The 27,227-nt window shown below is 36.0% G+C and overlaps 1 long non-coding RNA gene and 1 pseudogene across 1 annotated transcript; one reads left to right on the top strand and one right to left on the bottom strand.

Annotated features, from left to right (window-relative positions):
- The first annotated feature begins 209 nt into the window (after positions 1–209).
- LOC145118751 (uncharacterized) lies at positions 210–2,778 on the top strand. Its single transcript, XR_013713434.1, has 3 exons — positions 210–982; positions 1,727–1,813; positions 2,586–2,778. It is a non-coding gene; the product is annotated as an uncharacterized LOC145118751 (long non-coding RNA).
- An 8,307-nt stretch (positions 2,779–11,085) lies between these two features.
- On the bottom strand, positions 11,086–12,203 carry LOC145118898 (ethylene-responsive transcription factor ERN1 pseudogene; annotated as a pseudogene).
- Positions 12,204–27,227: the final 15,024 nt, after the last annotated feature.

Genomic DNA, 27,227 nt, shown 5'->3' with positions numbered 1-27,227 from the left:
TGAGGGCTAAAAAGGTAAATATGGGATTTATTTTGAAATAATTTCTGACTGGAGGGGTCGAATGGTAACTATGGGACTATATATGTAAGGAATTATGTGAGCAGGGGTGGAAAGAGTAAATTATGGACTTTCTGTAAAAAGAATCTTGTGGGGAGGGAATATTTACGGCATGATGGAATAAAGTTTGAGGGGGGTGTCGGGTATTTATACAATGCGAACCCTAACCCTAAAAGAGCATGTTACAGCCGCCTCCCAACTTATAGCTCCCCACCGGCGCCGCTACCATCCTATCTCCGATCAGCCAAGCAACCACCGTGACCACCGGACTTCCATCGTGCTTGCGGCCGGCGAGGATGACTTCAATGGGTTAAAGACGTCGGATGATAGGGCTGTGGGAGTTGAATGGGCGACGCTAACGTTCATTACGTCCATTCTCCGACCACCTAGCGCCGTCGAACAGCCTCCATACATTGTCGTCACTATAATCGCCGGCGAGGACCGTGTAGTCTCTCCGCCGCTGCTGCTGCTGCTTCGCTCGGTGGGTTTCGCACCGCCAATATCCTTCTCGACGTCGTTCAGCTCCTGTGATGTTCCATCGTCGTTATTTCTTCTCCGATTGCCTGATGCTGTCACCTAAAGTGAGCACGGAGGATGCGTGGCTTACGATCGGGCTTGCGTTCATGTAATCTACTCGCGTGGGCTGAAGTGCTGATGGGTTGCGGAACGTGAGGAAACGCCGCCACCACAGCGAGGTGGTGGCTGTCAAAGCAAAGTTGCCGCTGCTGCCTCCATCTCGTGCCATCACCGCCATGTACGCCACCAGGTGGGTGGCTGTGTTGCTGTTCCGGACAAGAGTGCTTGTGTTTGTTATTTCAGTGATGTGGAGTTGGGTTTGCGTGGCTGGAAAACCAAGAACCGCCACTGCCACCACCGTGAGATGGTGGCTGCCACCATGCACCACCGTGTGTGTGTTTGTTAGTAGGTGTGTGTGTTTATTTGAGATTTAGCCATGTAAAATGTAATTAGAAATGGATTAATGAAAAGAAAACTAAAACCACCACCGTAGGGTGGTGGCTGCCGCCACCGGCCGCCGTGTCGGGTGGCGGTGTGCCTCGTTGTATGGTGACTCGTTTGTGATGTTTGGACAAGGGACATAAACCCTAATGGGCCTAATAAACCCTAATGGGCCCAATGAAGCCCTAATTGACATTAAAGCCCAAGCATGTGTCTAATGGGTTTAATGGACCCTAATGGATCCAAGGACTTAGCTAATGGGCCTATTGGGTTATTGGGTTAAGATGGGGTTGGAAACCCTAATTAGGGTTTAGAAAACCCTAATGTTGGATTTATGGGCTTGGACTTATTGAGACCCACTTGTGGGCCATTGGAATAATGGAATTGTGTGATTAAGCCCAATCACACCATATGACTTATTTAGAAGAATGATGGACTTAATGGATTAATTCCTTAATGGGTTAAGTAAGAAATACTTAACCCTAATCGTCATTCCTTAATGGGTAAGGCCCATGTAAGGGGTTTGGGCCCAATTTGGAAAATTGGGCCATATGATGGGCATTGATTTCTAATTTGACTTTGGGCCTATGGATTGGGCCTTGGGCTTGAATAAAGCCAAGCCAGGGGATAATGTAGTAATTACCCAAAGTACGTACTTATGATTATGTAGTGGAACCCAATTATTAATTGGGTGATGTTTTGATATTGACAGACCGGGAATCTGTCATCCAGCAGCTGGGGTTGAGTCTGTAGGACTTCAACAGTGTGGGTTAAGTCTACGGTACTTCAGCAGTGCGAGGTGAGTTACCTTCCAGTAGGGGTGGGTCTAAGGCATCAATGCCGGCCCACCTGTAGGTGATTATGTTTGAGATGATTGTCTTTGTGATAATTATCTGGTTGCCATTATTTGATATGCTTATTGTGCTGGGATGCTATGAGATATGTGTTAGTAGTAGTAGTAGTAGGGGTGCAATAGTCCCCAGTTACCGGTTGAAAGATACCGAAGACGGTTACCGGTTGAAAGATACCGAAGGGGTGGGCAGAACCCATGCATGCCTAGCAGTATGGTTATGATATGTTATTATGTGACTTGTATGGTTATGATATGCCATTATGTGAGCAGTATGTTTATGATATGATATTATGTGACCAGTATGGTTATGATATGCCATTATGTGATTCATTATGTTTATGTTATGTTATCATGGAACCAATATGTTTATGACTTGTTGATAGGGGGTGAAATAGTCCCCGATTACCGGTTGAAAGATACCGATGGCGGATACCGGTTGATATGTTAGTATGTGATCAACATGTTTATGATATGTTAGTATGTGATCAGCATGTTTATGATGTTAGTACGTGATCAATATGCTTATGATATTATTATGTCATGGTGGTAGGGGTGAAATAGTCCCCGGTTACCGGTTGAAAGATACCGATGTCGGATAGCGGTTGAAAGATACCGATGGTAGTTACCGGTTGAAAGATACCGATGGTATTATGTGGTATGTGGTATGATGGGGAAACTCACTAAACTTCGTGCTTACGGTTTACAGTTTTGGTTTCAGGTGCTTGTTTTCAAAGGAAAGGAGCCGACTTGATCGCAGCGCATCACACTATGTTTTCCGCACACGAGATCCTTGGGATTACACTCTGATATGGTTTCATGATATTATATTTTGACTATTAACACTTTGGTTTTATGTAATAACCTAATTAAAAATGAAATTTTTGGCCTTGAATTTTGGGATGTTACATTTAGACTCTGTTCGATTCCGAATTTACCAGTTGTCACAAGGGTCCAGTACTGCGCCACGCAGCAAACGCGCAACAGTTTTTAAGTCAGAAGTCTTTTGAAAAACAAACAGCTGCGAATCGCCAAGTGTTGTGCGTGTGTTGCGCGGTACAACAATAAGAGGTCAAAAATGGTTTTTTAGAAAAAACAAACAACACCTTAGTGTCCGTGTGTCCTATACAACTACTATATTTTGTATATTTTGTACTAAAAGTGTAAAAATTTATAATTTTTTTATTGTAATTGTGCAACTACAAATATAATTGTATGCAATTATAGGTTCAAAAAACAAACAATTTTGATTTAAAAAATAGTAGCCCAATCGTTAAAAAAGAAGACTCATTTTAAGAAACGAAGCATTAACTCGATATGAAAAAGAGATACATACGATGGATGTTATTATTATTATTATTAGAGTAAATTACACGAATCGTACCTTGTGCAAGTGCCGAATGACACGTTCAATCCCTATTTTTAAAAATTAATTCGGACCGTCCTTGTTTTATTTAACTTTACACGTTTCATCCCTCTGGACATAAAAAGACTATTTTGCCCTTAATGATTTCTTTTTTTAATTTTCTTTTATTTGTTTATCTATTTTAAATTTAAAAAATAACCATATCCACTTCATCCCTCAAACCTTTTCCCATTGCTTTCGTTAATTCATTCCCCCAGCTTTCATGAAACAAAATGACGAACATGAAGCCATCGATGTGAGCATGTCGCCGTCAACCTATGCCTTGTCGACCTGAAGCCATTGATCTCTCCTATAAACTTATCCTTCAAGCTATCGATTCTCACCTCAATCCATTCGGCATCAGTTGATTTTCCGATAGGCGATTCGATTTCTATTTTCTCCGTTCGAAATAAGCCACCACAGTAAGCCTAGATTCAAACTCTGATTGAGGGTTGTGTTTTTTCTTATTAGATTTGAGTAAACTGGTTTTGGGTTTTGGATTTAACCAAACTGATTTTGCCCTAATTCTTAGTAGATTTAGGTTTGTTGTTTTTCCAAGATTGTTTGAAGCGGGGATAGGGTGATGTGAGGGTAAATTTCCCTGTACGTGAGTTTTCAGTGGAGGTCGTTTTAGTAAATGATTGGATTTGATCCACTGATTGTGTATATTTTTGTGCGTTGTGTGTATATTTTTGTGTTTATTTGTGTTGTTCGATCAGAAACACACAAAGTGAAGGGGTTACAAGCTTCAGATTTGTGATTCACCATCGTTGTGTGTATATTTCGGATTTTTAAAAAGACCCACCACCAATTTTCATTTTGGAAGGATTTTGAGATTCTGAAATGATTTTCAATTTCTAAAACCATTTGGGTTTACATGTTACAGGTTTTAAACTTTTTTTTTTCGATTTTCGAAGAAGAGCAAACCGGGAGAAGAAGATAAGGGGTGGGTGCTTAATTTTCCGGTGGTAGTGCCGGTGGTTAAGTGTTCAACAAACGAAAAAGAGATATAAATATATTAGGTTTAAAGATAAATGGACCCACAATTTAAATTAAAATATTTTTTAATATTAAAAAGTAATAAAAATGTTAAAAATAAATGAAAAATAAATTGAAAAGGGCATTGTAGTCATTTCATGTCTTGGAAGGGCTTAAGCGTGTAAATTTAAACTAACGAGGGATGAAACATGAAACTTTCAACAAAACGAAGGACGGTCCGAGTTAATTTTTGAAAATAAGGACTGGACGTGCTTATTGACACATGTGCGAGGGACGATTCGTGTAATTTACTCTTATTATTATTATTATTATTATTATTATTATTATTATTATATATATATATATATATATATATATATATATATATATATATATATATATTAAAGTTATGAAAGATTTTAACAGTAAAGTGACACATTTTTTGTCAACTTTGGTCCTCCAACTTACAACATTGACCATTCATCTTTATGTTTTTGTTCACAAACAACCCTTCCACTTTAGTTTGAATTTTTCATAACCCTCGCCTTTTGCCTTTTATTACATATTATTAGTATTTTGTCTTTTAGCAGAAATGGTCCCTCATCATTATTATTATTATTGTTAGATAAAATTACACGATTGGTCCCTGTGGTTTACCAGATTTAACATTCTCTTTTTGGTTTTAAATTAATGTTTTATTTATTAGAAAATACCCACCCAATACCATAAACCCACCTACTATCTGCAATCACCACCACCACTACCACCGGCCAAATTACATAAATGGTCTATATGGTTTACCCATGGTGACAAATTCAGTCCCTACTACTTGAAAAGACCAAATTACCCTCACATTAACGGACAAAAAACAACCAACATACTACTTTACTTTACAAAGCAATACCTTCCGACCTCGGCAATGCCGGTAAATCTTTTCTAGTTAATATTAGAATAATTGTTAGTGTTTTAGTCCGTATCTTATATCCATATTTACACTTCAAACCCATTAATTTAGAGAGAGAAAAAGAAATAAAGAAACAAAATGAGAGAAAGTACCTTTGGTATATATGTTTCTTGTTTTCTTAAACTCAAAGTTTGAGTAAAATTATATAAATTTGATCAGATTTTTTTATCGTTTATTGAGTTTAAGAGATATTTTTCCATTAAAACAATGATTCTTTTTATTTTATCAATGATTTTCGACATTTCAGTTAGTTGATCGTATAAATTATCTTACGTATAAAAGTGATCTAAAATCGGGGGGCCTATTTAGCTAATTTAGGGGATGTTTGTTTTTTTTGTAAAGATCTGTGCAACCACTTTTGTCTGCGCCGCGCAGACAACGTCCAGACATATGTACTCGCAGAGTGTTTGTTTTTTGGAAGTGCGCAGATCAAAAAACGTCTGCACGAGGTCTTCCCGACGCAGACATGGGCCACTGTCTTCAAAGGTTTTCATACCTCATTTTAACCTAAACCGAAAAAAAAAACATGGCAGATTTGTTTTTTTTTTTTGTTTTTTTTTTTGCTGAAAATACATTTTTAATGTTTATGACATGAAATTAAGTTTGAAAAATGAATTTATTTCATTAGCCGCAGACGTTAAAAACAAACAGTCTTCTTATTACAGACTGCAGACATTTGGTTTACCTCTTCTGCCGCAGAGGCTTGCAGATGTGGTCCGCAGACTGCAGACATTTTGGCTTCAGAAAAACAAACAACACCTTAGTGATTATTGGTTTTATTACATAAATAATATATATATATATATATATATATATATATATATATATATATATATATATATATATATATATATATATATATATATATTAGGAACCTTAAAAGCCGGGAGGCCATGACCCCCCGGCCTCTATTAGGATCCGCCACTGCTATTAAGTATGAAGTGGGTGATGTTTTTATTTTTATTTTTTAGTAATAACTTTATAGATGTATACATTATTATTACACAACATATTTTTTTAGAGCGTCTAGCAAACAAATACTTACCAAATGGTTTGTGGTATAGTTGTTATTATTATTATTATTATTATTACCTTTGAGTGCTTTTATAATATACAAATTGTATGTGTTAGGCTAGAGGGAGTGGTGTCACACTCCCTCCTTTTACCGCACTTTTTTACAACACCCAAGGGGTGGAGAGATAGAGGAAGAGAGAGAGAGAGAGAGAGAAAAAGAGAGAGAGAGAAAGAAGAGAGATAGAGAGATAGAGGAAGAGAGAGAGAAAGGGAGCGCTCCCAATTCTTGCCACACTCTCCAAACCGCACTTCGAAACTGCAGGGAGGGGGCGGTGTTTCAGTGCCACATCAGCTGAAACCGCACCCCACACCCTCCAGTCTTAGTGTATTACCGTAAAATGAATATGTGCAGTTGGAACTACAATGCAATTATGATCATAGTATTTATTTAGGGATAATGACATAAAAGTAGGGGTGTGCAATAAACCGCATAAACCGCCCGCACCGCGCCAAACCGCACCGCATAACGCGGTTTAAAACACTCGCGGTGCCGTTTTCGGTTTGTATTTTTGTTAAACCACATTATGCGGCGCGGTTTGCGGTTTACGATTACAAAATTGCGGTTTAAACCGCACCGCATTGATAAAATCAATTAATGATTATATATATATATATATATATATATATATATATATATATATATATATATATATATATATATATATATATATATATATATATATATATATATATAGAGTCAAGATCAAATAAGAAGGAAATTTTTGGTAGGAAGGTAAGAAGTTTTTTTTCTACATATTTTTTTCGTGAACAAACAAAATGAATCATTAGATGATTCATTTGAAAGAGGATTCACAAGAAAAAATTCTCAGAAAAACATCTCGATGATTCATTTATACAATGATTTTGTTGTTATTCACTAAAATTGTCATAAAAATGAATTTTTTCTTAATTTACTTAAAAATGAATCATAAAGATGTTTTTTTTGGGAAATTTTTCTTGTGAATCATCTTACAAATGAATCATCTAGTGATTCATTTATTTTGTTCGTAAAAAAAATATGTAGAAAAAAAACTTCTTACATTCCTACCAAAAAAAATTTCTTACCAGATCTATATATATATATATATATATATATATATATATATATATATATATATATATATATATATATATATATATATATATATATATTCGAAAATAATTTGACAGGTCCTAAATTAGTGAGATTATCTTAAGTTTTTGAAATGTAATATTAATTAATCCAAAATTTAATGCAAAATTTAATGGAGTGACCATATTTTTTGTCTCAAATTCATTTTCAAATAACATTCAGTGACCATTATTTTATACACTATGTTTTCTTAACTTATGTATATTCATAAGTAGTTAATGACCATAATTTTATGACCACCAAATTTCTTAATGACCACTTAGTGAGCCGTTAGTGACGACAATGATAGTATTTTCATTAAGTTTAATGTAAATAATTACTCAAACCGCAAAACCGCATGTAAACCGCATAAACCGCCCGCACCAAACCGCACCGCATAATGCGGTTTTGAACGTTCGCGGTGCGGTTTCTAAATAACTCAAACCGCATGTGCGGTGCGGTTGGGGTTTTGGCTCTAAACCGCACCAAACCGCACCGCGCACACCCCTACATAAAAGGGTAATATATTTTTCAATTTGTACATATTTAGTCACTGAGTTTTTTTTCGTCCACATTTACCCCTTCAACTTGTTAAACTGTACACATTTAATCCTTATAACCGACTACTCCAGGTTAGCCGGTAAAAATGACTTAATAGGGTAATATATTTCTCACTTTGTACACATTTAGTCCTTAATATATTTTGTACACATTTAGTCCTTAATATTTTTTTTTTGCAAAATAAGTCATTTTTGTTTTTGTATTCATTCAGTACCTATGAATGTTTTCTTTAGGTTTTTCTCACGACATCTTATGTGGGATAGCCATATGGTGGTGGGATAGGTTGAGGTGGTCCTGCTATATGTTGTAGGCCAAGATACCTGGTGCGGGTCGGCTATAAGCTGTAGGCATGGAGACTCGAGAAGTGCGGTTGGATTAAGGCGGCATGGCAACAAACCCTGGGTATTCTAGTCCGATGATTGATTGGACCTGTAGCATGTTGGCATTCCAGTCCGATGATTGATTGGGCTAATGTATTCCAATCTGATGAGTGTGAGTCCTTTATGCATGATAATACGTTTGTTGTATTGGGTATTTTGAGGGAAACTCACTAAACTTTGTGCTTACCAAGATGTTTATGTTTTCAGGTTCTATCGTTGGTCGTGGGAAGGCGAATGCATGACTGTACACACTCATCAACAATATTGAGAATTTCGCGTTTCTTATATTACTCTGATTTTCGATAAATGTATTTTGGAATAAACATTTTTTCTTAATAATGGATTTATAATTAGGGAGTTTTGCGTTATTTAAAAATGAAATTTTTTGGTTGTGAAAATGAGACATTACACATAAACATTAACAGCCCCACACACTTCATCAATGATTGTCCCACATAAGATGTCGTCAGAAAAATCTAAAGAAAACATTCATAAGTACTGAATGTGTACAAAAACAAAAATGACTTATTTTGAAACAAAAAAAAATATTAATGACTAAATGTATACAAAAATATTAAGGACTAAATGTGAACAAAATGAGAAATATATTACCCTATCAAGTCATTTTTCCCGGCTAACCTGGAGTAACCGGTCATAAGGACTGAATGTGTACAGTTTAACAAGTTGAAGGGGTAAATGTGGACGAAAACAAAACTCAGTGACCAAATGTGTACAAATCGAAAAATATATTACCCTTTTAAGTCATTATCCCTTAAAAAAACTCATAAACCAGATAACCAAAAAGTAACAACTTCGTATTTTCAAGGATATACCAGAATGCTAGGCACGATGGATAAAGAGCAAAAAAAAAAAAGAAGAATAAACATGAAGAGAAATAGAGAGAGTGATATGGAATTGATGGGGTTTGAGGAGAATAAGTGACTTTATTTCAGTCTTACCTGTTCATAGTTCATATTCATTCTTTGCATCTCTACATTTTGATTGTTCATTGGAAAGAATCCTTCCGAAAACTATGCCTTCCTAACCCTTTTTCCTAGGCAGTAGGCTTTATTACAACCATTCCGGGTCATCTATGGTGAAACAAGAAGAAAAACCAATGATTACAAACATATATCTGGTGAAAAACGGGGGGGCTATGGCCTCCCTTGGCCCTGAAGGGTTCCGCCACTGACAATGTGTACAAGATCGAAATATCGGGTCATTACAACGTGTCTACGACGTTCAATGTTGCAAATTTGTCACCTTTCGTTGGGGATTCTAATGATGAAGCGGACTCGAGGTCGGTTAGGGATCGTTTACGACCTAAAAAACACGTTTTTGTCATGTACAGCCAAAGATATATAGAACATATCATACAATATGTTTTTGAGAAGTATGAGTTGTTTATCATGTACCACCAAGATATATTGAACATATCATAGTTGTTTTGTGTATAAGCGTGGGATGTTCAAAATATTTGACCCGGATACGACTAGGGGTCCGACACAGCAACAAAGCAGTTTTGTAACTGCCATTAGGTGCAGTGTAATGACGATTTTATAACTGTCATTAGTAGGGCTGTTCACTATTCGGATAAAACCGAATTGTCCAATTGGACAATTTGGATTGAACTATTTGGTTTGGATTTTTGGATTTTTGGATGAGTTTCTAGTAAAACCGAATTATTATTTTGGATTTCGGATTGGTTACAGTTTATAAAATTAAAACCGAATAGTCCAAAAAAACCGAATAAGAGTTTATTATTTACTTATTTATATATATTTGTTTCAAGTATACATCTTTTAGTTATTTATTAATTTGCTAAATTGTATTTTTAAATAGATTAGAAAGTATTATCCAATAAAATACATTAAGGTATACTTTTCAATAGTTTTTTATCTATAAAATATTGAATTATAATAAAATTTTTAATAGTTGTCATAATTTTAATTCTTACCAAAAAATTTATTTTAAAGTTGACTAATATTAGTATATATTTTTAAATGTCTCGCTTCTTGAAAACCGAATTGTAAAATCCGATCCAAACGAATTGTAATTTGAATGTTTCGGATCGGATTTGAATTTAATTTGGACTATTCGGATTCACGTTTTGAAAACCGAAAAAATTTGGATTCATCTTATTGGATCGGATCAAACCGATCCATTCAAACGAACATCCCTAGTCATTAGAGACAATTTAAGATTCTTGAATGAGACTCAAAAGTGACTGATCAAAGGTGAAAATAAGAGAAACTTAGCCTGTGATTTGTGAAGTTTTTCCGGTAGGTGATTATCATCCTAACTGGTGAAATAAACGATCAATTGATCCGCTCCCGCATCGCAATCCGGGAGACTCCCGTGTTCATCAAACATTTCAACAAACACATATTTGAGCATGTCATAAACAATCACACTTTTTTTTTGAAAGAGCAATAAACAATCACACTTATTAACCTTGAATCTTGTTAGTTATTTTCGCATAGGTGGCTCAACCTTCTTGCTCTGTAATTGTCCTCCCCCAAACCCCGTGCACAGTCCACATCATCGACCACGTCAATCAAAAACCCTATCAGATTAAATGAATCTGATAAACCTACTTTAACTAGAAAAAAACGACATAGTTAAAACGTCAACATCAATATAGTGGTTCTTCTGTCAAAAGGCAAAACAAATCATTGGTGATTTTCTTATAACCATCCCAAAATAGATTCATTGGACTTTTCCGTATTTTTACAAAAATCCAAATAATAAACATAAAAATAGTTCTTTCATATAGATTTCTATTGTTCTGGTCTGAAAAGACAAACAAATCGAAGTCTTACAAACCAATATTTCTTGCATCGATTTAAAATGATTCGACTTTCAACCAACCGAAATCGAGTTCTAGGAAACATACTTGTACTCATTTCATTAATCTTTCCAAGTAATAAACCTATTAAGAATCGCAATTGTTTCTCTAAAAGTTCTAAGTGATTGGGCAGAACATCTGAGACAACAATGGTAGATCCCAATACGAACCACCATCGCCGCAATCATGAAGAACATTATCCCAGTACTCATTCACCCCATTCATGGCGTACAGTGATGCCGATATCTGTCTCTCCACCTTCAGCCTCTCGAAATCACTCGTACTTTCGCCATCTTCATCACCCTTTTTCGAAATTGGCCCTATATTAAACCCTTCGAATCCATTCCCAGTGGTCAATGGCAAATCAGACTGTAATCCATAATAAAAACCTCCACCTGAATCGCCGATCTCGACACTCCCAGTGCAATTCGTCAAATCTGGCTTATACCCATCATCAAACACCTCAATTCCTTGATACCCAGATGAGAAATTTTCCTTCTTTGCATTGTTGACTTGTACCGTACAACTCACTGAATCACGTCGCGGGGTCACCGGAGTACTTGTTTGGGTGGTGGTTGTGGTGGTGTTTTTGGCGGTGGCGTTTTGTCGAAGGCATTTCTTGTGATTAAGCAAGTTTCGGATTTTGAGAGAGAGAGCAGAATTGATCGGCACATGATGGATGAAATTGGTTCTGGCGTTGGCTCCCCGGAGTAAATACGCCGCCTCATCGTAGGCTCTGGCGGCTTCCTCCGCCGTGTCGAAAGTCCCTAGCCACATCCGGATTTTCTGAGTGGTGTTTTTGATTTCCGCCACCCATTTGCCGGAGGGCCGCTGTCTAACACCGACAAACTTGTTTCTACTCGAATTCCGGCCATTTGTGCTGCTGAATCGGCCTTTCTTGGAAGACGATGAAGATGAAGATGAGAACTCATAATTGTTTTGAAAGTTCAATTCCATTTCTATTTATTTTTTTAATAAAGAAATTAAATTTGAGTGTTTGACTTATTGTGAAGGATTGAAGGGGGGTTTAAATAGGGGTTTTAAGTTCATGGTGAGCTCGTCTTCTTGTTAATGGAAGCTTATAGAAGTTTGAATTGTTTTTTGGAGGTTGTTAATGGTTGACTGAAATCACAAAGCTTTGAAATAGGAGTGGGGACTATGTCATTAACGTTATTAATGATTGATACTTATCTGGTTTTTAAAACCTCCAAACCCAAAAGTTTAAATAAATCTAGATGATGATGTGATTAAATTTGTAATTGTTGTAGTGGCAACCGGTTGGATTTGATTATTCGAATGTTGGAAAAGTTTTTGTCTTTTTAGATTTTGGAACATCCAAATTCATTGTGACCATGTTATAATAAAGTTTATTTCAGAGTTGGTTTTGAAATGATATACTTATAGAAAAGGTTAGAGTATGGCTCTTTATTTCGGCCATCAAGAGACTTTTATTTATCTGATTTATCTAGTCACATGATACCATGAAAATGAGATGATCTATATATTGGTTCAAAGATTGCTAGAAGAATAACTTATATCAACTTATATGTACAAAATATTGGTTCAAAGATTGCTAGAAGAATAACTTATATGAACTTATATGTACAAAGAATAACTCTTTGTACTAAGAAAGTGGATATTATATGTTAAAAACTCGTACCTTATACAAGGTACTCTATAATTTAAGAAAATAAGAACCAATCATATGTGGTCATAAGTAGTGTAAAGTATTTATGGAACTGTTAATTCAAGGACAAAAGGGGTATAAAAGGTTGACATTGAAAACAAAGGTAAAAACAAAAATGTAACCTTCGAATGTTGTTGTCAAATGGTAAGAGCCTCACTCGGTCAACTTAACAACCTAAGTTGCCATCACGAAGGCCTGCTTTTAAGTCTTGTCCCCCACTCCTTTCTTCTCTGCTTATTTTATATCTTTGCAAATCTAATTTGATTCCAATCGTTCAAATGACACAAATATATTTAAGATAATTCCAATGACTATCCTTCAAATCTTGTGTTTCCTGTTAACATAAACATGTCAACTGTTAAACAACAAAGCGTTTACTTCTTTGTAAGCAATTTTTCATATACTTCAAGAAGTTTGATACAACGATATTCATTTCAACGGATACTCAAAATCCGTTTACAAAAGAGAATTTTGTGGATATTTGGTTCAGAATGTTGGTAAAGAATTGGAATTTGATGGAATCCAAACCTATGGCGCATAGAATTGAAATTTCACGAACAAAAAATAAAATTAATTTTGAAGTCTAAAATAATGACAAATTTGTTGGCGAGAGCAATATCAAGAATCAAGCTAAGTTTGGATATTATTGATAAAATGGGATAATCATAGAAAGTATTGTGTGTGCTATCTAGTATGTATATAGCTCCTTATTCCATGGGTTTTTTGTTGTACTGGTCCTATATATGTATCTCATTGTAATTGTGAATAGATGTGAAAAAAAAAACCATTCAATCGAATTCTCTGTTTTACATGGTATCAGAGCATACCATCTGAAACCCTCGAAATCCCGAATAAAAAAAGAACAAACCCCTCGAAGACCATGACAGACAAAGAAGCAACACCACCTCCTCAAGAAACCCGATATGTGGTTCAGGATGCCCCGTTCCCAACAGGGATCATCCTGGATGACACAAATTATCAGTTGTGGTCACAACTGATGGAGATGCGAATTGGAGCCCGAAACAAACTAGGATTTCTCACCGGATCCATAGCGAAGCCTAAATCTGGAGAAAAGCAAATCGAGAATTGGTTGACTGAAAACAACCGTGTGAAGAGCTGGCTTATAGACTCCATGAGCCCGACTTTGATTCCAAGATTCATCCGTCTGAAAACAGCAAAACAAATATGGGATGGAGTGGCTAAGACGTTCTATGACGGAACGGATGAAATACAATTATTCGAATTGAACAGGAGGTCGTTTAGTACCTGGCAAAACGGAAGAACCCTCGCATCGTACTACAACGAGTTGATAAGTATTTTTCAGGAGATCAACATGCGGTTGATGGTTGACGAAGACAATGTAGAGCATGTTGTGTCACTCAACAAGATTCTTGGCCGGTTCCGTGTGCACATTTTTCTGGCAGGGTTAGATCCTGAATTTAATCAGGCCCGTGGAGAGATATTGCGCAAAGATCCTCCTTTAGAACTTGAAGCTTGCTATGCCTTTGTGCGAAAAGACCAAACCCAACGATCCACAATGGATGAACAAAAAAACGAGCCTGATAGCATCATTAACCTAGCCACTAGAAATCGGTCCTCAAAAAGAAAAAACACCAGCAACAAACTCATGTGCAACCATTGTGGAGAAGAAGGGCATTCAAAACAGCAATGCTATGAAAATGCTGGTTACCCTGGGTGGTGGGATTTCTCCAAGAAACCAAGAAGAAAGGTGGGCCAAGCTTCAATAGCCAGAACGAAAAACGAAGACACAAACCCCATGGCAGCACACACTGAGTTCTTCAATGACTGTGGTATGTCGAATACAACCCACTCATTGAATAGTGAATGGATTATTGATACAGGTGCGATGGATCACATGACCAATGATCCGTCCAAGCTAGTGACCATATGTCGGCCTAACAAACAAAAAATAAAAACTGTAAATGGAGGTTTAGCACCTGTTACGTGTGAAGGTGCTGCTCAACTATCCCAGTTGACACAGTCTTAGTTGTTCCATCTCTCTCATCAAACTTATTATCTATTAGTCAGATCATTGATAAACTAAACTGTTATGTAACATTTTGGCCAAACAATTGTACCTTTCAGGACATAACAATGGATCGGATGATTGGCTCTGGTATTAGAAAAGGGAAGTTGTACTATCTTGAAGAAGAAAGGCAAGCAGAAACATACAACGTTGAATGGAAGAAATCTCCTTTGTGGTTATGGCACCATAGATTAGGCCATTTATCTTTCAATTATTTAAAGAAACTAAAACCTGAGTTATTTTTGAATAAGAACAATGTTGAGTTTAATTGTGATGTGTGTGAATTGGCTAAAAGCCATCGAATTTCTTACTCTCCAAGTGAAAATAAAGTTACAGTACCGTTTACGAAGGTGCACTCAGATGTCTGGGGACCAGCATGGATTTCCACCCCGAATGGCTATCGATATTTTGTCACATTTATTGATGAATGCACACATACGGTATGGGTTTCTCTACTTAAACATAAGGATGAAGTTTCTCGTGTATTTCAAGAATTATACAAGTTGGTAAAGGCACAATATAAGATCGAAATTAACATACTCCAATCCGATAATGGAGGAGAGTATGTTAATCAAGAAATGAAACGTTTTTGTGAAGAAAAATCTATTAGACACCAAACTTCATGTGCTAATACGCCCCAACAGAATGGCCTTGCAGAAAGGCGAAATAAACAAATTTTAGAGATAGTTCGTGCATCTTTGTTTGATATGAAAGTACCAAGGCAATATTGGGGTGAGGCAGTGCGGATAGCAACATATGTAATGAAGCGAACTCCATCTAGAGTAATTGACTTTAAAACACCACTGCAACGTTTACATGAAACCATGGAACTCCTAATGGGGCCGAATCTTGAACCAAAAATATTTGGCAGCACTGCTTTCGTACACAAAGATGGTGGAAAACTTGAACCACGAGCAATTCGATGTATGTTTTTAGGGTATGTCGATTTAAAAAAAGGGTATCGGTGTTATGACCCTAAAGAAAAGAAGATGTATATCACGCGCGATGTAAAGTTTCATGAAACTGTTTCGTTTTTTGATCATGACTTTTTTCCTCAGGGGGAGATAACAACTAATTTGGAGGAAAACGTAATACATCAAAATAGCGACTTCAGTGAGGGTCTAGATGACACTGGGTATGAAGGAGACGGTGGTAGTGGAGATTTCGAAACAGGGGGAGCAAGTCCTGACCAAGATAGTACGGGGAACTCATATGAGCAAGAGCCAGAATCATCTCCGAGTCCGAGTCCAACTCCAGAGCCAGAACCATCTCCGAGTTCGAGTCTGAGTCCAACTCCGATCCCATCACAAGGTATATCATCTAATGATATCTATTCTACGTCTCCTGAAACTAATAATGAGTAGGTAACCCCGAGATATCCCGTGAGAAAAAATAGGGAATATCAAAGAGACAATATCAACCGGAGTTGACATCAAAGTCCAAATATCCGATCAATCACTATGTATCCACAGATAAATTGGCGAATACACAAAAAACCATGGTGGAATAATTATCAACTGTAGCCATACTGAATTCGGTTCAAGAAGCACTTAAAGGTCCAAGGTGGAGGAAAGTTATTCAAGAAGAGATGGATGCCTTAAAGAAGAATTGGACGTGGGATGAGGTAGTTCTTCCTCCAAGAAAAAAAAACTGTTGGGTGCAGATGGATATTTACTATAAAGTTGGACTCCTGTGGGAAGATAGACAGATTGAAAGCCAGGCTGGTCGTGAAGGGTATACACAAAAATATGGTATAGACTACGGAGATACTTTCGCTCCAGTGGCGAAGATTAACACTATTTGTATTCTTGTCTCAATAGCAGCAAACAAAGAATGGCCACTGAGATAGTATGATGTAAAAATGCATTTTTGAATGGTAATTTAGAAGAAGAATTGTATATGGATCCTCCACCGGGAATGAATTTGGTAACAAGGTGTGTAAGCTTAATAAAGCTCTTTATGGCTTAAAATAGTCACCCAGAGCTTGGTTCGGGAGATTCTCAAAGTTCATGAAGGGTATTGGGTACAAGTAGATTGATGCTGACCACACGTTGTTTGTTAAGAACAATAAAGGAAAAGTTACAGCCCTTATTGTTTATGTCGATGACATGGTAGTGATAGACGACGATGAAGATGAAATGAACAAGTTAAAAGATGTTTTTGGTGCTGAGTTCGAGTTAAAAGACCTGGGAAAATTGAAATATTATTTAGGTATTGAGGTGGCGAGATCCAGTCGGGGTATTACTATGTGTCAGCGAAAGTATACACTTGATCTTCTCACAGAGACAAGAATGTTAGAATGTCAACCTATTGACACGCCGATTGCAGAAAATCATGGGCTGACTCTTCTCTCCAACAAGGCTCCAACGAATAAAGAAAGGTACCAAAAACTAGCTGGGAAACTTATCTATTTATCCCATACCCGGCCGGATATTGCATACGCTGTAAGTGTAGTAAGTCGTTTTATGCACGCACCAAATGAAGATCACATGAAAGCAGTGATTAGAATCCTATGCTATCTTAAGTCATCTGTCACAACTAGGAAATTCTATGCCTTTGTAACAACAATGATGATAACACTTGTAAACAGAATTGGAAAACGTGCATGATGATTATTCAATGACAACAAAATTTCCATCAAAAACTCTATGCAAACACTTCAAATAGTCAAGTAAAGGTTGGAAACCCTACAAATCCCGATTTAAGTCCAATATGGGCTAGAATTTTCTTATTGGGCCTAATGGACCAATAAGCTTCCAATTTGACTACTTTGGGCTTAGAATCCTTAAATGGGATCTAATTGGACCCACTTTCATGATATTTAACATTTTGGGCCATAGTGGGCCTAAAATGAAATAAATTACTCTAATGGGTCTTGTTGGGCCATAACAAATCTAATTAGCCCTAGTGGGCCACAAACCTATTCTATTATACAAATTTGGGCCGTGAACATTCACAAGAGCCCAATGGGCCGAAGAAATAATTCTTGGGCTATATGATTTCAAGCAAAGACCAAGAGTAGGCCCAAATTAATTCACTTGTTCCTATGAAGCCCATTTCGGCCCTAGATAAAAAAAATGAAGGAAATCATTAGGCATTGACACCTCACTTTTGTTTAAGGGATAATAGAACAATTATTCAACAAATAACCAAGAACTTCCCATACATCCATGCACCTATCATTTCAACTCTCTCTCTTCTCTCTCTCTTCTTTTATTCTCGGCCAAGACCTCACTACCACACCACCATCTTTAAATTTTCTTCAAACTCTCTCTAGATCTTTAAGAACATCTCCTTACCTTCCTCAAAAATCTCGAAAAATTAGTAGGGCTTCAAGAGAATCTTTCACTTATATGACCATCCTTGGTAAGTTGTTATCATACATAAGTTTTGATTTCTATCTTTAAGCTAAGAACACTCCTTCATATGGCTTCATTTCGTGATCAAGTCTTCTAGGACCATCAAAGCTTAAATACTTCTTCTAAGAAAGCATTCAAGCCAAAAACAACCTCATCTTCTTCCATCTTTCTTCAAAACCGAACCAACGAATCCAAGGTGAGTTCATACCCCCTTGTTTTTGGTTTTTACTTGTTTTTGGGGGGAGAATACGATTGTTATGTGTTGATCTATGTGTGTTTGCATGTTATATGTGATATCCTTGGTTTGTGTTGTGAAAAATTATGTTATTAATTGCTATACTTCGAGATCCATAACAAAAGTGTGAAAGATTCATAAACAAGAACATAACTAACAACATAATACAAAGATCTAAGAGTCTTTATGGTTAAAGAAGTGAAAAACAAAGCCAAAGATTTTATAAGGGTCATTTTTGCAAAAACAACAAGGATTTGGTTACAAGATGACATTTTCGGTTTCTATGAGGGTAATATGGTATTTATTTAAATAAAATCTGATTTTATGAAAATAATACTTTTCAAGGAGTCAAAAATATAAATTTTAGCCTATTGGGCTTAAAATTGGGCCTCACGGATATTTGGGCCCAAAGTTTCGAAAATGAAGATGTTTGGGGTTGTAATTGTAAATTTATTAAAGTATGAGTCCAAAATATAAATAAACTATTTCACGGGCTGAAAATGATCTTTATTGCAAAAAGTTGGACTAAAATGCAAAGTTTTTGGAATTTGGATCTAAAGTGTAAACCTTACGGAATTTGGGCCAAAAGTGTAAATCTTTTTCAATTAAGGGCCGAAAATGTCAAATAATATATTTTGGGCTGAAGTTGTAATATAAATTATAATTGGGCCGAAATTGCAAAGAAAATGGTTTAAGGACCAAAAATGTCATTTTTCATTAAAAAGGACTAAAAATGCCAGTTTATTAAGAAAGGGTTGAAAGTGTAACTTTATATGAAAAAGGGGATGAAATGGTCAAATAAATATTTTTAGGTCAAATATGTTGATATTTAAACAATTGGGCCAAAAACATTAAATTATAGCATAGGGATTTTTAACGCTATATATATATATATATATATATATATATATATATATATATATATATATATATATATATATATAACCAAAGTTTCGTTATAAATCAAACGTCAAAGTATTTTTAACATTGCGAATAAACATTTAACATACAACAAATACCTACACTACGAACTTAAAATCGATAAACTACAAATGATTCAATGATTGGGCCCAAAATCTTCTGTCCGTGCGATTGGGTCTTTGTGGCCCAATATCATGGTTATTGGGCCCAATATAATCAAAAAACAAGTTTATTGGGCCTTGGTGACCCAATTACATGCCTAATGGGCCTTCATCAGCTTAAACATGCTATTGGGCCTTAGTGGCCCATTTGCATTGCTAATATGGTCCTAAACTTTTATCATATGCTCAATGGGCTATAACGTGTTCGTAGCATACTCGACAGCCTATAATAACATACATGATTAATGGGCCACCGTTGTCCTCTTTCGTGTCTGTTAGGCTTACTTCATATTCACGTAAACATAAATCGGGTTATAAAACAATGTTATTCAATTTCATTTGGATTTAGTGAGAAATAACGGGTGGGACCAATAAGTGTCTGTCGTAGTCTGTAGTTATAATCAGAGTCTCCTGGAGGGAGAGCGAGAGTTTGTGTATAGATCTATATGGGGGTGACTCCCCCACGCCTGAGCTCTTCGCTACAGTTAGACTCGGCCAGTCTAGGGTGACAAAAATCTTGATCAAAACCGGCGTTTGGAAAAATGGCAAGACAGGCGAATTAGTCATTATTATGCATGGTTATAACGACTCACATAGAGATCCAATACCATTTTAGTATTCATGGGAAATCATATTCATACACGGTGACGATGCAAAGTGATTCATACAATAATACAAAACTATCATACCATTTAAATTGGAAAACATCGGGTTTTCCGGGGAAACGACATTATTCACTTCTACATACAACAACTATAATACAAGGAACAATTAATAAGAACATTCACTTTTACATGTTTTGAAATCACATACATATGCACTTATGGGATCATCACATCTTTTTCGCAAATAGTTTTTGTTACAGAAAATATCGGATTTTCTAGGTTTCACAAACAATACAAACTAGTTTTATATCAAACATGCTTATGAACTCACCAACATTATATATGTTGACCTTTTTCAAAATAACTTGTATTCTCAGGAAATCGTTAGAATGAAGAACCTCCAAGTGTGTCTCAGGAAATTTCTTTTGTGTGAAATGTTAATCATCAGACAATTTATATTTTGAAATATGTCATGTAAACAATGTACTTGATGTGAACAAGGTCAGTTGTAATGTATTAATGCATGTTGATGTTTATCTTATGTTTCATGTATATTCATTATGATGATATTTCAATTTAAGTCACACGAGCCCTCAGACGTTTCCGCCGTCTGGTTCGGGGGTGTGACATCATCCCCGGGAAAAGGTCTGTTTTTTGCTAAAACTGGAAGTTTTGAAGTGGAAGGGTATACTGATGCTGATTGGGCCGAAGATAATTCGGATGGGAAGTTAACATCGGGGTATTTCACATTTGTTGAAGGGAACTTGGTAACTTGGAGGAGCAAGAAACAAAAGTTGGTAGCACGCTGTAGTGCCGAATCATAATTTCTTGGGATGGTGCATGGTGTTTGTGAACTTATGTGGATCAAGAGAATTATGCGAGACCTAGGTTTTGAAGTTAGGGAATCTATGAACCTTCATTGTGACAATCAGGCAGCAATGAAGATTGCTAATAATCCAGTACTCCATGATCGAACTAAGCATGTAGAGGTAGATCGACATTTTATAAGAGACCACTTAGAAAAGGGAACAATCAAGCTACCGCATGTTACATCAAAGGATCAGTTGGCGGATATGTTAACTAAAGCAGTGTGTACAAATGTTTTTTACAGCTCTCTTGACAATCTGAGAATGATCGACATCCATTCATCATCTTGAGGGGGAGTGTTGGCGAGAGCAGTATCAAGAATCAAGCTAAGTTTGGATATTATTGATAAAATCGGATAATCATAGAAAGTATTGTGTGTCCTATCTAGTCTGTATATAGCTCCTTATTCCATGGGTTTTTTGTTGTACTGGTCCTATATATGTATCTCATTGTAATTGTGAATAGATGTGAAAAAAAAACCATTCAATCGAATTCTCTGTTTTACAAAATTAGATAATAAACATAATTGATTTTAGACAAATCTTTAAAAATGATTTTTTTGGTTTCTAAAAAAACGAGTTCGTTCTTTAATTTTTTTTTCATCAAGGATGGTCTATGTTGTTTGAAAACTTTTAATAAATTGTCTTTATGGCTAACACTGTTTCTTTTTGTTTGTTAAGTCTGAACAAGTTCGAGATATGTGAGGGCAAGAGAAATTAATTGTTTTTTGGAACCGACAAATAGAATATATAAAAGAGAAAACAAGAGAACAGAGTCACAACCACAAATCAGTGGCAAGAGAAATTAAATATTCTCCTACTTTTTGTTTCTACAAATCTTCCTTCCCAATTAAATGATGACATGTGTAACATTTAGTGTTCATTTAATGAAATTCAATGATATTTTATTATACTAATGTGACACATGTCATCATTTAAATGGGTAGGAGGATTTGTAGGAACAAAAAGTAAGAGGATATTTAATTTCTCAGCAAGAGTAAATCATCATTTAAAAACCACATGAACCATTTTTGAAAATTTGTCTTAAAATAATTTATTAACCCACTCTTGGACTATAAATATCAAAACATATAAATATATGGACCAAACTTGTAAATTAATCTCTTCTTCCCCTTTTAGCCTCTCATGCAACCTCCCTTGTAACAAACGCCGCTCCCATCCCCACCCCTCCAATTTTGTGTTGCGATTTCGTGGAGGTGGTTTAGAAGACCGGATCTTCATCATCGAATTCATGAACTCTAGCAATCTTGTTTTCCACCATCTTCATCTCTTTCATCAACTGCACCGCTTTGAATATCATAGGTATATCTTTCATCATCTCTCTTTTCCCATTTATCCTCATGTCACTCATCACCATCCCTCAAATTCGGCCACATAGGTGATTTCCTAAATGCCTAACCAGTTTTTTCCGGTAGGATCCTGTTCTTGATATACGCATCAGAATGCTTTTTCATCTGCCCACGGTAGGTTCCAACGACATGAACGAGTTTGTATTTTGCTCGTCTTTTATCAATTGATTTGTTGGATAGAAAAACTATAGAAAACCCGACTCGAAATAGACAATTGGGGATCATCATGGATTTTTTGTTCCTGAAATACCAATTGTAGGTGATGTTTTTGGTGCTGACATGTGACAACTAGGAAAACTTCGTCACTGACCACCGTTAGAAATTAGCTTGGATAAATATATGTAATAGAGTGTAAATGTAATATTTCATTTTTATAAATAAATATGATTGAGTATACACTTACGTATAAGGGTATATCAACACACAAACTGAAAAAAGAGTATCCAAAAAGTCGTGTTGGTTTCTAAATTGGTTAACATATTCAAAAAGTACATGACGATATGATTCCAAGGATATAAGCTTCGTAAAAATCTAACTTCAATTAGAGGAGTTATGATTTTTGTAAAAAGTTAAATCAATCGCGTAATTAAAGTTATTAACATCGAAATAGGATTAAGAAATCGATCAAGTTTTGGATAGTGTCACCAAAAGGAAAGTCGTAGTATTTTCTCAAAGTGAGAACAATAAGACAAAGAACGTTGAAAATGGAGACCGTATAAAAAAGATATGATTTTTATAAAATCATACCCTGTTAGGCCAAAAGGTGAAAGTCAAAACTAACCAAAACAATCTAAAAGATAGTTATAGTACTAGTTGAGACCATCACATATATATATATAAAGAGGATTAAGATTAGAGCTCATACGCGTGAGATATGATTTTTACAAAATTATTTCTATGTGTGACAGATGCACGCCTTGCCCAACGCGCTTTATGATCCTAGATTAGCGAAGATTTCAGGTGATGTGGCCCAGCGAGAGAGTAACATGTGGCGACTACCAGATAGAGCCACGAAGCTCACGCACGACGCACACATATAATTTCATCGTGCGCACCTCGAAATCCTATTATAAATAGAAGTGTTCACATAACTCAACTGCACACCTCTCAAAGCAACTATCTCCCTCTCTCTGGTCGAAGGCACACCATCCTGAGGCAATCTCCAAAGTCCCAAGCCCCAAATCTACCCTACATCAAAGTATCACTTGCTAGGGTGAGTTTCACAGGCCCACTTTTACTGTTTTCAAATGTTTTATTGGGGGGGGGGGGGGGGTGAGGGGAATACATGCTATAAAATTATTTCAATTATTTTACAAAAGATTACTACTTGTAATATATCAATAGTTTTGAAACTTCTTGCAAACATTAGGATAATATTATGGTCGGTAGTTACCCTGCAAAAGCTTTAAAAATGATATTATACCTAGTCATTATAATGCCTAAAATTATACTGAAAGACGATACATAGTTGTTATGTTGGCCTATTTCCTAGAATAACCTAGTTTCTAGACGTTATACTAGCTAAAATCTTAAGATAAACATTGCACTTAGTTGTTACTCTGCCATAAGATCCTAAATGTCAAAATTTAATAATTATAGATATAGGATAATATGTATACATATCAGAATAATTATGGAACAAAACTATATCAAAAGAAAGCGTAAGGATAGGCAATGTACTTAACTACCATAATCTATCGAAGAATATATATATATATATATATATATATATATATATATATGTAGTGTTTCGTATATATATGAATAATTATATAAGGAAAAATATATTAAAGGAAAAGCTAAAGAAAGAAGAAAAAAGATAAATAATCATACTTAAAAGGTTAAACAAAGTAAGTGTTAAATGAGATGTATTATTCATGCATAGTTGAACCCATACCTATAATCATTAATCTTAACTGAGCGTTAAAGATATGTATAGATCTATACCGGATTGACACTCCTACCTGCGGTTGCTAGCTACAACCCCGACAGACATAGTCTTTTTCACGATGTTCGATGAAGTGTTGTGGCGGAGAAATTTCAAGTCATATAGCTCGGTTATATGAACTTATTGTAACATTACACATCAACATTTTAAATTAAACTACCTAGAGGAAAATGCCTAGGGGAGTAATTAAAGTATAAAAAGATAAATAAAAATTAAATACAAATCTATAAAAGAGAAGGTTATAGGATAAATACTAAAAGAGTAGTTTATCTTAGGGAAAACCAAGTTGAAGAATAGAAACCTTTTTTAAAAAAGGGTTATAAAACTATTCTAAAAAGTATAAAACCATGAAAATCTGTTAACTCACCAACATTACGTTGACGTTTTCAAAATCCATGTATTATCAGGAGATGAATAGCAGTGCAATTAGAGCGTTGAAGGAAGTCATCACCTGGTCGATTGAAGTTCTATTTTGTTTTCTTGTCGTTTAGTTAAGTTTAGGGAGTGTTGGAAATTGAACAATGTAACTCTTTTTAATAATGGATAAAAGAAGGATTTGTGTTATATTTCTATGTACTGCTCTATTTACTTGCTTTCAGATCCAACATCCCAGAACATTGCACAACCTAGCATTTCCGCCACCGGGCGGGGGTGTGATAGGTTGGTATTAGAGCTACAAGTTATAGCAAACTAGTAATTCCTTAGGAACTACGACTATAACTTAGGGAAAATACTCTAATTAGGTTTAACCCTTAAATCTAATAAATAAAAGTATTATTATTAATTATACTACTGATAGACTACTTATGGAATATGCTAAAATGATCCTACCCTCCGACACTTCTCACCTGGCCAATCCTTACTTGATAGTCTTGAAGTACAAAACATAGAATTAATAAAATGTCTTTAATCAAACAATAATCAGATATAGAGTCATATAAACTCTTATAAATATACCTACATATCATAAAGAACATCCATATAAGTCACAACTCAAGATTTTAGGTCAAAAAAGATACCTAGGGTTAGTACAGTACAACGGTTATACCACAACTAGACCTAGAATGTGCAACTAAGTTTTATTATGGTCTGACCGACGCATGCCTAAACCTGGATACGGTACTTGAAAATCTAAATGCTTGAGGATTTATGGATCAGTAGCCTATTTCGATTAGTTGAGAATCTTAGATTGGAGGATTAGATCGAGACCTACTACTCAAGGATTCGGCGTCTAGTTTGAGGCGGCATGGATTGATAGTCTAGAGTTCCATATCTTATATACCTATATAAAGAGAGTCAAGGAGACCTGATACTATCTATTATATACTATAATTAAATATTATATGTATTCCTATGCTACCATTCATAAACATCTAAGCTGTTTAGTTTTTATGCAGGTTCGCAGGAGATAGATGGACGACATGGGTATGGACGATATATGGGCATGGGTATCGCTACCCCTGCCAGAAGAAGATCAGGTAGTACCTCGCTCGCCACTGCCAGATGATCATTATGATCTATGGATGCCAGTGTCGCCTTCACTTATAGTGCCAGGGGAGTCATCCGAAGAGGAACCATTCGAGGAGGACGAACCCCTTGAGGAGGATGAGGCACCTGAGAGAGCGAATGAATAGGGTCCAATCGATAGTTCCCCATACCCGGATTCATCATCCAGTGATGACCCCCCATATTACAAGGGGAGTGAGGTTCAGGTTGAGGATGAAACCACCTTAGAGAGTGATTCAGATCCCTTACAACAAGTAGAGGTTCTATCATCCACATCATTACCTTCTCACCGATCATTTAGCCTCGATATCTAGGGACCTAAGCAAAATAATATCCCTAGGAAATCCACCCCGAATAAAGCAGCTTCACCTCCATTATCACCTAGAGCCTCAAAAATACTTTTCCCTGCCAATAAATGGACACCCCAGATAGATGAGTGGATTGAGGAGGATAGCATCAGAGTTTACGAGGTAGGAGAGTCATCTCAGTACCCTTACGAGATCCCATCCCAGAGTCACCGACCGAGCGGGCGATATCTGTATTAGTTCCATGAGTAGCCCGACATGCAGATAGGATGCATTGTACGGAAGAGGATCTTTGTTCATTGAGGAGGGAGGTTAGATTGTTGACTAACAGAGTTTATGAGCTTGGATGAGGATGAGATATTGACGAGATGAGAGTCCTTCATGCCTACTATCATATCGAGGAAGCTTATGATCAAATTTAGTCATAGCAATTTGAGATTGGAGTTTTGGAGCAGCGTGTAGAGAATTTTGAGTAGAGGGTAATAGTCTCTGATATCAGGATGGTTAGCTCGGAGGTGATGATAGATTACCTCCATTATCAGATGGCACGGTTAATAGCATTAGTGATTGTGTATTTGGGGATTTGGTGATAGCTCTAACTAGGAAAGCTAGAAGTTGTATTTTTTGTGTTTGTAGGATGAAAAAGCTGAAGATAGATAGTATGATGTTGTCCTGTCTTTTGTATGTAAAGTAGAAGCTTTTCCTGTTCAATCCACAATCTTTTGTATGATTTTGAACAATCATGTTGTATAAAGTTAAACTTGAAATCAAACCTATGTTTGTATATGAAAATTATGTATTTCACGAATAAATCTCTTGCATTGTGAAATGATACGTGTGATATAACAAAAATTACTTGTTTGATGTTTTATTTTTGTGACCTTTGAATTTTTCTAACCCTCTCAAATTAATAACCGAACGACCAAAGGAATTCTAATATCTAACAAATACGTAAATGTTAATATAGAATCATGCCTCGTACAATAGCCAATCGTAACCAACCAGGTTCCCATAATAACCCCGACCTTATAC

This window comes from Lactuca virosa, chromosome 6, assembly GCF_052849685.1.
Source record: "Lactuca virosa cultivar CGN04683 chromosome 6, Lactuca_virosa_CGN04683_v6, whole genome shotgun sequence".
Lineage (NCBI taxonomy): Eukaryota > Viridiplantae > Streptophyta > Magnoliopsida > Asterales > Asteraceae > Lactuca > Lactuca virosa.
This window is presented reverse-complemented; position numbering and strand designations above follow the sequence as displayed.